Source organism: Malaya genurostris, chromosome 2, assembly GCF_030247185.1.
Source record: "Malaya genurostris strain Urasoe2022 chromosome 2, Malgen_1.1, whole genome shotgun sequence".
Taxonomy (NCBI): Eukaryota; Metazoa; Arthropoda; class Insecta; order Diptera; family Culicidae; genus Malaya; species Malaya genurostris.
The window spans coordinates 300,649,567-300,664,015 of record NC_080571.1 but is presented as its reverse complement, the minus strand read 5'-3'; positions in this window follow the sequence as shown (position 1 = coordinate 300,664,015).

The following is a 14,449-nucleotide window of genomic DNA, read 5'->3' as shown; positions in this document are numbered from 1 at the left end:
AAATACAATTTCCCATGTAAATCTTATATTGAAAAGGAAATTTTGAAAAAAAATCTGTTTCAATCCACCTACTTGAATTTACATTTCGTTTTGGACTCATCAGTGCGTATCAGTTTCTGTTGAACTGCTACCTCCCACCTGATGGTTCAACATAAACCGCTAGGCAGACGTAAAATTAATGCACTTAAGTGTATTATTGAAACTGACTCGTTGGACTAAACAAATCTCTGTTTGCCAGCCGTACAGATTGCCCCTTAAACTTATCCAAATCGGTACGGAATTTAATTGAAGATGGTCATGTGCATCTAGCATAAATTAGGGGGTAAAAACCTTGCGCCGCTTAAGCTGACTAGAAGAATCTTTTGAAATGGTACAGTTATCAGATCGGTTAGACCTTCTCTGAGAAATTGAAGTGAGTTCCACTATTGCAGGTACTTTCGGAACCAGGAATCGTATCCGGATGCGATTCAGGAATCGTGTATGAACCATAAGATCTTACATTTGAATCTAAATTTGTCAAAGTAGGTTCAGACATCTCCGAAAAAACTTAGTGAGGTTATTTGACTCATACACACACAAACTCACAGACAGACAAGCTTTCTTAAATATTTTCCTAAAAAAATTAGTCAACCTGACTTTTTTGATTTTTTGTAAGGCAATTTGAACATTAATATAAATGAATTAAAAATATAACACCCTCCCAGATTTCTCTTCGAACTTCCCTCATTCTATGGCCTTTCAGAAATCGTATAAGTTTGGTTTTTATTGATCTGTCATCTGTTGAATATTTATTTAAAAGGTATTTTTATTCAGGCCTATTTGCGTACAAGCTTTACGTGGCCGAATTAGCAAGGATTTGTATTTTTTAATACATAAAAATATTGGTGAAGTAAAAGCGATCATTTATATGTATAAATACGAGGTCTGTTCAAAAAGTTCCCGGAATTTTTTAATTGCGCGCGTCTGGAGAGTCCGGTGGTCAAATTTTTTTTTATTGTGTTGGTACATATGTCCCTAATGTATGGTGAAATTTTCAGCTGTATTCATTGTTTACATTCTGTCTTGTAGCGGCTGGTGTAGACGTGTTTTTTTGAGCTCGGCGATTTTTGTTAGTTTAAACAATGGAAGAATTGAAGAGTCAAAGAATGTGTATTAAATTTTGCGTGAAAAATGAAATAAAGTGTAACCAAGTGTGCGAAATGTTACAGAGAGCCTACGGTGAGTCTGCTATGAAAAAAACAAGTGTTTACGAGTGGTATAAGCGTTTCCAAGATGGCCGAGAAGACGTTGAAGACGACGAACGCTCCGGTCGACCCAGCACGTCAATAATCGATGAAAATGTGGGAAAAGTGGAAAAAATGATTATGGATGATCGCCGAATCACTATTAGAGAAGTTGCTGATGAAGTTGGTATATCAGTTGGCTCATGCCATCATATTTTTTCAAATGTTTTGGGCATGAAACGAATGACTTTGGTACTTTGGTAACCTTCGTTTACTGGAGCGCACAGGCGAGCTGTTGGCCATCAAACGAGAGAGCGCCGCGATCGCTGTTGATGCGCGCTTGCAGGCGTGGAGGTTTGAGTGTACAGAGTGTACTCAGAAGAAGGTTCACTAGTTTTTGATGAAAAAATAATCATAACTGGTAGCCTATATCGAAAATCGCAGTTGAGCAAAATTGTGCGCAATAACAAATCATTGGAAGACGATTTTATCGTAAAGCTGTTCATAAAAAGGTTAAAAACAAGTAAGGTTATTTTTTGAGAGCCACCCTATTTTTATTCCGAAAAATTGATGTATCTCGATCGAATGAACAGGTAAAACAGTGGCTTCTTCATCAAAGTTACTCAAAAAAATTTCTTACAACTTTGCTGTGAAATTCAAAAATGTTTAAATTCAATTAAAAAAGTAAGAATTCATATTTAAATTCAAACATGGACCACTCTAATGATATTTTACATAATAAGATGCGCCAGTTGAATACAAACAACTTTTGTGAATACATCAACTACAACAAAATAATATTTAAAAGCGAAAGTTTTTCTGTCTCGCTAATTTCCCGTTTCGGACCACTGTGCATGGAAGAGTAACTTAGGAAGGATCTCTTGCTATTCGAATTCACCAGAACTTCACATAATTAAAAATTCTGCGCTATTATGAAAACGGAACTTAAAAAACATCTCAAAACTATTGAAACAGAAATCCAAGTCTTGGCATTACATTCCTTTTGTGGAATTTAGCCTTCTGTTTTAACAGATTTCGTGTCCGATTCTTTGCGTACAGAATCATTGCGTGGCTATCAGTACGATCCTCCTGACAGTAAGAATCCTTGTAGGTCAGGGCTCGAACATACGACAACTGGCTCGTAAGACCATCGACTCTGTGATGTTTTGGTTTCCACTCCAATTAATTGCCGCATGGTTTTCTACACAAAACCGACTGACACATTGAACTTTTTAACGACATCTGAAATTGACATGTTTGGATGGGTTTTGAATTGTTGCACCACTTTCCAGGGTCTTTTAACTGTCCATTGAATAATTTTTACGATGACTTTCTTTCTTTCTTCAGATCCTTTCACACGAAACAAACTTGTATTTGCAATTTCAAGCCCTTTGGCGATTCATCCGTGACACGTCTAGGATTGCAAGAGCTCAAATTGTTTTCATGGACCACTTTTTGTTTCAACAACATGACCGAAATTTCCTGTCTACACCAAAACCTCCATTTACGGAAACTTTTTTTTTACGTTACATATTTTTACGTAACTCTTTTTACGAACAATATCCCAAATAACTTTTTTTACAAACCTACTTCGTAAAAAGAGGTTTTACTTTCCATAGAAATTACTACCATATGGGTATTTTCGGAACGTGTTTGATGTGTAGATGTCGGAAAACGATGTTTGAGGTGGTTCTGAATTCCAAGACTATGGCCTTTCTTATGGACTTCAGGTTTATTGGTATTTCTTGAAAACCTTTACAATGTGTGTATTTGTGAAACGGAATTGATGTGTAGATGTCGAAAAACGATGTTTGAAGTGGTTCTGAATTCCAAGATGACGACTTCCGGTTTATTGGCATTCCTTGAAAAGCCTTAAAGGTATTTTCGGAACGGGTTTGATGTGTACATGTCGGAAAACGATGTTGCAGATGGTTCTGAATTCCAAGATGACGACTTCCGGTTTATTGGCATTCCTTGAAAAGCCTTAAAGGTATTTTCGGAACGGGTTTGATGTGTAGATGTCGGAAAACGATATTGGAGGTGGTTCTGAATTCCAAGATGACGACTTCCGGTTTATTGGCATTCCTTGAAAAGCCTTAAAGGTATTTTCGGAACGGGTTTGATGTGTACATGTCGGAAAACGATGTTTGAGGTGGTTCTGAATTCCAAGATGACGACTTCCGGCTTATTGGCATTCCTTGAAAAGCCTTAAAGGTATTTTCGGAACGGGTTTGATGTGTAGATGTCGGAAAACGATGTTTGAGGTGGTTCTGAATTCCAATACTATGGCCTTTCTTATGGACTTCAGGTTTATTGGTATTTCTTGAAAACCTTTACAATGTGTGTATTTGTGAAACGGAATTGATGTGTAGATGTCGAAAAACGATGTTTGAAGTGGTTCTGAATTCCAAGATGACGACTTCCGGTTTATTGGCATTCCTTGAAAAGCCTTAAAGGTATTTTCGGAACGGGTTTGATGTGTACATGTCGGAAAACGATGTTTGAGGTGGTTCTGAATTCCAAGACTATGGCCTTTCTTATGGACTTCAGGTTTATTGGTATTTCTTGAAAACCTTTACAATGTGTGTATTTGTGAAACGGAATTGATGTGTAGATGTCGAAAAACGATGTTTGAAGTGGTTCTGAATTCCAAGATGACGACTTCCGGTTTATTGGCATTCCTTGAAAAGCCTTAAAGGTATTTTCGGAACGGGTTTGATGTGTACATGTCGGAAAACGATGTTTGAGGTGGTTCTGAATTCCAAGACTATGGCCTTTCTTATGGACTTCAGGTTTATTGGTATTTCTTGAAAACCTTTACAATGTGTGTATTTGTGAAACGGAATTGATGTGTAGATGTCGAAAAACGATGTTTGAAGTGGTTCTGAATTCCAAGATGACGACTTCCGGTTTATTGGCATTCCTTGAAAAGCCTTAAAGGTATTTTCGGAACGGGTTTGATGTGTACATGTCGGAAAACGATGTTTGAGGTGGTTCTGAATTCCAAGACTATGGCCTTTCTTATGGACTTCAGGTTTATTGGTATTTCTTGAAAACCTTTACAATGTGTGTATTTGTGAAACGGAATTGATGTGTAGATGTCGAAAAACGATGTTTGAAGTGGTTCTGAATTCCAAGATGACGACTTCCGGTTTATTGGCATTCCTTGAAAAGCCTTAAAGGTATTTTCGGAACGGGTTTGATGTGTACATGTCGGAAAACGATGTTTGAGGTGGTTCTGAATTCCAAGACTATGGCCTTTCTTATGGACTTCAGGTTTATTGGTATTTCTTGAAAACCTTTACAATGTGTGTATTTGTGAAACGGAATTGATGTGTAGATGTCGAAAAACGATGTTTGAAGTGGTTCTGAATTCCAAGATGACGACTTCCGGTTTATTGGCATTCCTTGAAAAGCCTTAAAGGTATTTTCGGAACGGGTTTGATGTGTACATGTCGGAAAACGATGTTTGAGGTGGTTCTGAATTCCAAGACTATGGCCTTTCTTATGGACTTCAGGTTTATTGGTATTTCTTGAAAACCTTTACAATGTGTGTATTTGTGAAACGGAATTGATGTGTAGATGTCGAAAAACGATGTTTGAAGTGGTTCTGAATTCCAAGATGACGACTTCCGGTTTATTGGCATTCCTTGAAAAGCCTTAAAGGTATTTTCGGAACGGGTTTGATGTGTACATGTCGGAAAACGATGTTTGAGGTGGTTCTGAATTCCAAGACTATGGCCTTTCTTATGGACTTCAGGTTTATTGGTATTTCTTGAAAACCTTTACAATGTGTGTATTTGTGAAACGGAATTGATGTGTAGATGTCGAAAAACGATGTTTGAAGTGGTTCTGAATTCCAAGATGACGACTTCCGGTTTATTGGCATTCCTTGAAAAGCCTTAAAGGTATTTTCGGAACGGGTTTGATGTGTACATGTCGGAAAACGATGTTTGAGGTGGTTCTGAATTCCAAGACTATGGCCTTTCTTATGGACTTCAGGTTTATTGGTATTTCTTGAAAACCTTTACAATGTGTGTATTTGTGAAACGGAATTGATGTGTAGATGTCGAAAAACGATGTTTGAAGTGGTTCTGAATTCCAAGATGACGACTTCCGGTTTATTGGCATTCCTTGAAAAGCCTTAAAGGTATTTTCGGAACGGGTTTGATGTGTACATGTCGGAAAACGATGTTTGAGGTGGTTCTGAATTCCAAGACTATGGCCTTTCTTATGGACTTCAGGTTTATTGGTATTTCTTGAAAACCTTTACAATGTGTGTATTTGTGAAACGGAATTGATGTGTAGATGTCGAAAAACGATGTTTGAAGTGGTTCTGAATTCCAAGATGACGACTTCCGGTTTATTGGCATTCCTTGAAAAGCCTTAAAGGTATTTTCGGAACGGGTTTGATGTGTACATGTCGGAAAACGATGTTTGAGGTGGTTCTGAATTCCAAGACTATGGCCTTTCTTATGGACTTCAGGTTTATTGGTATTTCTTGAAAACCTTTACAATGTGTGTATTTGTGAAACGGAATTGATGTGTAGACGTCGAAAAACGATGTTTGAAGTGGTTCTGAATTCCAAGATGACGACTTCCGGTTTATTGGCATTCCTTGAAAAGCCTTAAAGGTATTTTCGGAACGGGTTTGATGTGTACATGTCGGAAAACGATGTTGCAGATGGTTCTGAATTCCAAGATGACGACTTCCGGTTTATTGGCATTCCTTGAAAAGACTTAAAGGTATTTTCGGAACGGGTTTGATGTGTAGATGTCGGAAAACGATATTGGAGGTGGTTCTGAATTCCAAGATGACGACTTCCGGTTTATTGGCATTCCTTGAAAAGCCTTAAAGGTATTTTCGGAACGGGTTTGATGTGTACATGTCGGAAAACGATGTTTGAGGTGGTTCTGAATTCCAAGATGACGACTTCCGGCTTATTGGCATTCCTTGAAAAGCCTTAAAGGTATTTTCGGAACGGGTTTGATGTGTAGATGTCGGAAAACGATGTTTGAGGTGGTTCTGAATTCCAAGACTATGGCCTTTCTTATGGACTTCAGGTTTATTGGTATTTCTTGAAAACCTTTACAATGTGTGTATTTGTGAAACGGAATTGATGTGTAGATGTCGAAAAACGATGTTTGAAGTGGTTCTGAATTCCAAGATGACGACTTCCGGTTTATTGGCATTCCTTGAAAAGCCTTAAAGGTATTTTCGGAACGGGTTTGATGTGTACATGTCGGAAAACGATGTTTGAGGTGGTTCTGAATTCCAAGACTATGGCCTTTCTTATGGACTTCAGGTTTATTGGTACTTCTTGAAAACCTTTACAATGTGTGTATTTGTGAAACGGAATTGATGTGTAGATGTCGAAAAACGATGTTTGAAGTGGTTCTGAATTCCAAGATGACGACTTCCGGTTTATTGGCATTCCTTGAAAAGCCTTAAAGGTATTTTCGGAACGGGTTTGATGTGTACATGTCGGAAAACGATGTTGCAGATGGTTCTGAATTCCAAGATGACGACTTCCGGTTTATTGGCATTCCTTGAAAAGCCTTAAAGGTATTTTCGGAACGGGTTTGATGTGTAGATGTCGGAAAACGATATTGGAGGTGGTTCTGAATTCCAAGATGACGACTTCCGATTTATTGGCATTCCTTGAAAAGCCTTAAAAGTATTTTCGGAACTGTTTTGATGTGTAGATGTCGGAAAACGACGTTTGAAGACATCTACTCATCAAACCCGTTCCAAAAATACCCATATTCTGATGGTTTGTAACGAATATCGATGAACCGGATGTCACCATCTTGGAAATTGATGCAACATAGAACATCCTTTTTCTACAAATACTAATAATTTTTGTTCCATAGTTATCCAGTATATTATACACATCCACTAATATGCATACATTGGGAAAGCTTTTTTTACGTTGAAAGTTCCAAACGTAAACTTTTTTAACGTCATAATTCGATTTACGAAGACCCGATTATTACATAAATGGAGGTTTGGGCGTATATGAAATTTGATAGTTGGGAAAAGTAGATCCTATAGCTATCTCGAATTAAGTCCTCCATTACTAACGATCTAAAGATCGGTAGAATACATCAAGGATGGCTTTTATCGTATCAAAGAACGCTCACTGGCACACTCTCACACTCTTCACACGATTGAATCAGTGCCATCAAAGAGATACGGATATAATCGCAACAACAAAACCCCGGCATGGATAATTTAACATAGAATCGACACCAGTGCGAGAGCGAATTTATCTCGATGACATTTCTGAGAATCAAATGTTAGCACGCTGCTGTGGGGATCCTCTCTGAAGCAACAAACGGTCGCTTATTCTCGTTTCGCGATCCGATTCTATACAGGCAGTTCATAATTGCGATAGAATCATTTTACAATTGCCGCTTATTCTAACTATGTGCCTAAAACCTTTGTATAAGTTGTGTCTATGAAAATGTCTGTGAATGCTCCACACAAGGGTTGCAGCTGCCTAGTATGAGAATCATCAAGTTGAATCATCGATTCGATTTTCTGCGATAATTGTCAACTTGCGATTCTCTCTTGGGAAATTCCACATAGCAACGATCATTATCAGACTTTAAATTTTGTTTAAGTGCGTTAAATACTCAGAATATGAAGTGGAGCGAAGAAATGTAACAAAATTCTCTCACGGTTCATGCATTGAGAGACTCGATTTCTTGTAGCATCTTCTACCGGATTGAAAATTTGGTACACAATATAGATAGCAATATAGCAGCTTGTGTCAAATTTTCGGCAATCACCAACACTGGAATACATAATATTTTCTCGACAATTTCATCGATTTGAAGACAGGAATCAAAAAGCCAAAAATCAACACTTCTCAAAAGAAAAATTGAGAATGACGAACCAGCATTAGATGCGGGATGTCACCGGAGCTGATTTAGTTATCATCTATTGTAAACGCAAGGTATCAGCCTTAACTTCGTTGGTTGTTGGCGTGGGAAAATAGGTCAAATCGATAGGAATATTTTCAACACGAACAATGCCACTTAAAATGAAAAGGAACAGTTAGATGAAGCAAAGCTTAACCATTATGATCAAAAAACAAATCACATGCTATGTGCGAAAGGACTCCCCAGCAGTTTGTTCCCATTGCTGGTCCCATCCATCATTTGATTCGAGCTAGCTCAGTGTTTGTTTATTCACTTCCTCAACGAAATTGGGCCTAACGAGGACGAGGGTGCCCATGTTTTACGTTCGGCTTCGCCAGTAAGTAACTAACTTCATTATGAGAGGGGCATCGACATCGATCACGTGTGAGAACCGAAACAAGCTAGGCTGGCCTATTCACCAGGCATATCTGCTTCATTACACGTAATACCTATTTAACATTTATAGTTTTTCGCGCGAAAGCAACCTTACGCTTTGTACCGTGTACCAGTAAATCCGTCACTGTTTCCAGAAGTTGGCCTGCAGTGTTCACGAAAGTGCTTCAACCTCAAGCTTAACCGTTGTGCACTCGAAAAAAAAAACACCTTTAACCACCCGAATGGGTACCCGGGTACCCATTTTTTTAAATCGCTGTAAGTTGAGCATTTTTCAACCGATTGAAGTAATTTTAGCACTGTTGGATTCAGGAACTTAAGCTCTTTGGGATTGGTACCCATAAAGATGGACATGGTGCTCCTGGTTCCCAGGAACCCGGATATCCTAAATGAGTTCCGACATCGAGGCATTTATACACGGATTTCACGTATTTTTGTAATCTTATCTAAGAATTGCTATATGAAATCAAGTGCTATGCTGAGTTGTTATGTTTATATATTTCAGGCGGCATCCGTTATGTACGTAACATAAAATTTTAAATTTTTCTACCACTCCTTTCCCCCTTTGTCGAGCATTTCTCAATCTTTTCACCATGTATTGTCACGTATTTTTGAAACCTCTCCCCCCTAAACGCGTGACGTACTTTATGTATGTTCCCTTATATACTTCACTTTCTTATCTTCAGTTTGAAAATTATTATGTACTTCAGGCCTATTGCGAGGAGCACGCAATACAATTTTTAATTCTGGCAACAAACATTTCGAAACATCACGAAGTTACTTCCCAAACAGTTTCGTTCTCATTTATATTTCCTTTTTTTCGTTCTATGAGAGTAAGTCCAGAATAGGCCAACTACCCTTTAGATGACGTCATTTTTCTACAAAAGGTTCATTTTGGTACGGCCTTTCTCAAATAGCTGGTTTGGAAAAGTTTCAAATTAGTAAATGACATTTATGGTGGAAAACACAAGTGTCGGAACATTCTACGGAAATCCGGATTAACGGGAACCAGAAGAACCTACTACAGCAATATACACGGCCATCGAAAAGTGGATAAATTTCTGAATTTACCCGTACTGAAAAAATTCAAATCGGATGGAATTTGCCTTAGTTACAAGCATTTTTATTTGTGGGTACCCGGGTACCCATTCGGGTGTTTACGTAATAAAAAAAATTTGAGCCCCCCCATTCGACCCCCCTTACTGTAAAATGAAAAGTCAAAGCATGAGAAGTTATGGTCCAACTAGTTCTTGGAATTGACCGAATTGCAGAATCTTAGTTTAAACCTAACTCAGAAATTTCTTATTTTGAAATTCGAAAAGGTACCCGGGTACCCATTCGAGTGCATAAGGGTTAAGATTCGTGAAACTCACTTCCTCCCTCGCAACACGAGCTAGAGCTGCCACCTGCCAGGTACATATCGTTGAGCTCCGTCAGCAATTTACCAATTCAACACTGCCAACATGTGATCCTACAATACCATCACAAAAACCGTTCCAAAAGTGTTGTACCAAACCCCTACCAGTTCGCTTCCTCATTTACTGACTGCCATTCGGTTTGATGACGTGCGGCTGACTTCGGGGTGGTTCGAATCACGTTTCACTTCACATCCTTGAAAGCCTCCACCGTAAAAGAAGGCAATACAAACCGCTGTTGTTCTTGAGTAAGCGATGAGGGGCAACCCATCCAACCACTACGGAGCTGCCGACCAGTCGTGACTTCCCGATTTTTTTTCTTCTTCTTCTGGAAAATGCTCTCAAGCGAAAAAATAAAGCGAAACGTTGGCCCTATTACAGCCACTGATGCCACGAGACGAAAATCCTTAGACGCAAAGCTGGCACTCTCTGTACCAGCTCCTTCTGTCTGTGGCACTACCTCAAGTGCGGAAGGTCTACCGACCACCAGCTGGTAAAACACACCACATCCAGCGCACTCCACACCGTCCAGCCGCAACCATCGATCCGTGAACGACGACGGCGGAGGCAAGAAAACACACCAGGGAAAAATCCTCCCAAATAGGGCAACAAAACGCGGCGCAGATTCTGGCTTGCCTTCTTCTTCGACTACGGTTACTAGTACTGGTACTAGTAGTAGTACTACTACTACTGCCATCAGTTCCTTTCACGGATGGACCGCTGCCATTTGCTACGGTTGGGAAGTGTGGCGAAGGTACCGAATAAATCAATAATTTATGTTTCATGTTAAAAACACATTCGCATGCTCAGCTTTCGCGCTTTTCTCTTCGCTTTTAGTCTTGTTGCTCGGATGTATCGGTACGAAAGGCAACTGCCGAACTGCCTGCCAGTCCTGATATACTGATAGGCAGGCTTCCTCCGGGGATTTCCGCACATTGAACCGGGGGGGAAGAAAAAACAGTACCGTTACAGGTGATGCGTTGAAATGTCTCATAAACCACTTCGGGAAAGCAATCGGCGTGAGGAAATGTATGTAAATAGAGCATTGTACAGACATACTTACTGACATGTTATTGCCTTGAAGTTGGTAGCCGTTTGATGAGATGGAGGAAAGGATCACTCTTTTAGGTTTATTGTTCTTATGTTACTATCAGATAATCGTCCAGAACGACTGAGTGTAAGCAAGCCTTTTTATGAAGACATTTAAGACTTGGCGATAAATCGGATCACTCAATAATCAACTTCAATAGTTGGCAATTATTTCTATATTTTAACTATTATGTAAATCATCTATATCAACTTGAAATGAAAAGGAAGACAAAAGAAATATTCGAATCAAAAATCACTGAAAGACATCAACAGTAACAAAAGAAGTTCTGATTTTATTACCGCTGAAGATAATCATCATACACTGGCAATCACCCAAAAAAAAATCCAATCAAGATCTATCAGCGCAATCCACCGTCCATTCGGTGACCGTCGCGGCAAAAGGACCATGAACATATCCTTTATGCAAATGCCTTGGTATGTAGCGGTATGGTGTTCTGCTTTTTTAGGGCAATCGCCTTAGTTGAAATTATGTCCCAAATTAATGCGCCATGGCGGAAAAAAAGGTTACGTGCAGTCGATGCGGTGTATATACATATACATATAAAGGTATATGCGAATGTCAAAATCAGTCCTGGCATTATACACCATTGAGTCGTGTTTTCCTTCTTCATTATTTTTTATCGGTTCCGCCTGCCGAAGAACGATGACCGCCTGTTTGCCCACTGGCAGCTGCCCGTACGCGACTTTCTACCGGCCAAACACATTTCGTTTGCACTAATAACCGGAATGAAAAAAGAAACGATCCTTGAAAGGAGAAATGTCGTTTAATTGGCCGCTTCACATTCACCTGACGACACCGGGCGCGATCACAGACTGGCACAACTGGAACGCTCCTCGGGATGGAGGAGCCCTTCGAAGTGTCGAAATCGGTTGTTAGTTCTAGCCAACGAAGGATGAAAACAGATTCGAGTTTGAAAGAATAACAAGAACGATAATCCACCGAACATAGATTTTTTTATGTTTTAAAATGTGCATTAAAATCTCAATTCACGCAAATTTAATTTACGCTACCTTTTTACGCGTTTTTCGATTTAATTTAAGAGATAATCGCGTAAAAAAAGCTCTTGCATAATGAAGGACACTTTTATTTATACGTACTCTAAACGATCCTACATTCTTCAGTCAATTGAATATTATGAAATGTACATAACGGATTTTTTTGATTTCATAGAATCTATCTATCGTGGGTATCCAAGAATTCTTTGGAAAAAAATAAATCAGTATATAAACGCATGACTTTTGAGAGCGGTATGTGCTCGTAGAACTATATTCAGTAAATTGGCATACTGTCATAATATCTGTGAATGTTCTAATCCAACCAAAACTTCTTTGGAATATTGGTCCTAAGGTTTACCAACGTAACCGATGACACTAGTGAGTTTCTTTCTTGAGGTCCATATAAGAATACTCGATGAATTATTAGAAAGTGCTTGTTCATCCAAAAACTACCGGGAGTATAGGCCTTAAGATCTACCAGCGTAACCAAGTTGACTAACAATATCCTTTGTAGCAATCACGTGGTTTCAATAAAAAAGTTTACTTCCGTCACTTCGATATGGTTGCCTAGCTTATCGATTAAGCTTTCTTTCCCTACGAAGTTGGGCGGCTATTTAGGATGCGCCGCTTGTGTAGAAGCCGAAAGCCTATTCTCTCCAATTCTGTCTCTCTTTGCTGTATCGTGACCTTTGGACTCGCGAAGCGACGATGCGACTCACTTTTCATGTTCTTGATATTCAAATATTGACCCGAAGTTCGTTGATTTGGGGATGTGAGACGGTTAGATGTGGACTACTAAAGGGAAAACGAGAATTCGGTTCAATTCCGAGTAGTCTAATATGAGTTCGTAATGCGATTTCCGGTTTCTTAAATCCAAAATCTCGTATCTGAGGATTCACAGTTTCTCTGATTAATCATTTCAATTTGATCAGTGTAAGAGATCAGAGTGATTAAATTTGTTTAGTTCGTGTTCGAAACAGGTTAGTCTTATAAAATGAGACTTTTTTAAAGCAGGCAAAGTTACAGAGTTTACTTTAAATAGGTATTAGCGCAGTTAGGAGATAGTTGAAAGTGCGGAGACTTTGCGTGCAAGTGCGAAAAAAATCAAAAGGTAATAAAAAGGTTAACGTACGGCGTGTAGACAATAGCTTACAATGTCGATCAGCCGTACGACGGCTTTTAATTTCAGATTTTGCGCTTGGTGAAGCTACGACCGCACCACCAGCAAAGTTCTTCCGTCCTCCTGCCACCACGTCTTATCAATCTTCTCGTGACTGTATTGTTCGTTGCCATCAAAACGAACGGACACAGTGACTCCACGTGTCATCTGCGGCCATCACAAATTCGCCGCGTGCCGGACTCTATTCCGGTTTTTGTTGCTGGTATGCTGTTTTGAGGTCCAACACTATCAGCAGTTACCCTTCAACCCAAGGACCTCACCCGGAGAACCTGCGCTAGGATGCGCATATATCGGCAGCGACACATCTGCGCGGAATTAGTACCGTGCGCAGCAATACAACGTAGCAGGTAGCAGAAAGAAGGCTGGTCGACTGATAAGAGTGAGTAAACGCCTAAATCCCTGCGCAGGGTGATATAAAAGCTTCGAAAAATTAAAGCAAATATTATTTTCTCCACCCGCAATTGCTAGGGCAGATTTAAATTAGAAAATTGTAAAGTGTGTGTAGATGTCGAATTAATGTTCGAATATAGTTTAGGTAATTCAGTGGTTAGGAAATTCGGATAAATGTTCGAATTAAAATAGAAATCGTTAGGTGTTTGTTGGTCGAATAAATATTCGATAGTGATTCACGTTTCTTAAGATTATGTATTGTCATTTGAAGTGATATTCCGGTAGTTTTGTTGCTTTAAAGGGTCTCTGGTTCGCGGTCGTCTCGTTTATAGTTTTGTGTTTTAGCACTCTGGGTTGGACTGCTCGGGAAAACAGTCCCCACTCTGGTTTCTTCGCTGGCTTTTATTTGGTTGTTTTTAGGGGTTCTGGCAGTGAGGAATCTGCGAGTTGCTTGGAGAAATCGGTTATCTATTCGCGAATTCATTAGGTGATTATTAGGGATCGACCTTTGACACGGAGTACCCTTTGACGTTTGCGTCTTCCGTTTCGTTTCCCCATGATTATTGTAATCTGACCCGCTCTGAGGCGGAGTTTCTAGTCGGGCAATCTTTGAACGTGACAAGTGGTCCTCGTAAGAGGTGGCACTTAAGTCACTTGTTCGTAGATCTGGGAAACGATACAGCAGACAGTTCCGTAACACCGTAGTGCACGCTACACCTTGAACACGGCTCATGCTCGTGACACCACATGCAAATCATTAACTTATTCAGAATGTTCTAGGTCATCTAAAAAGTACCTGGAGCTCAGGCCTTAAG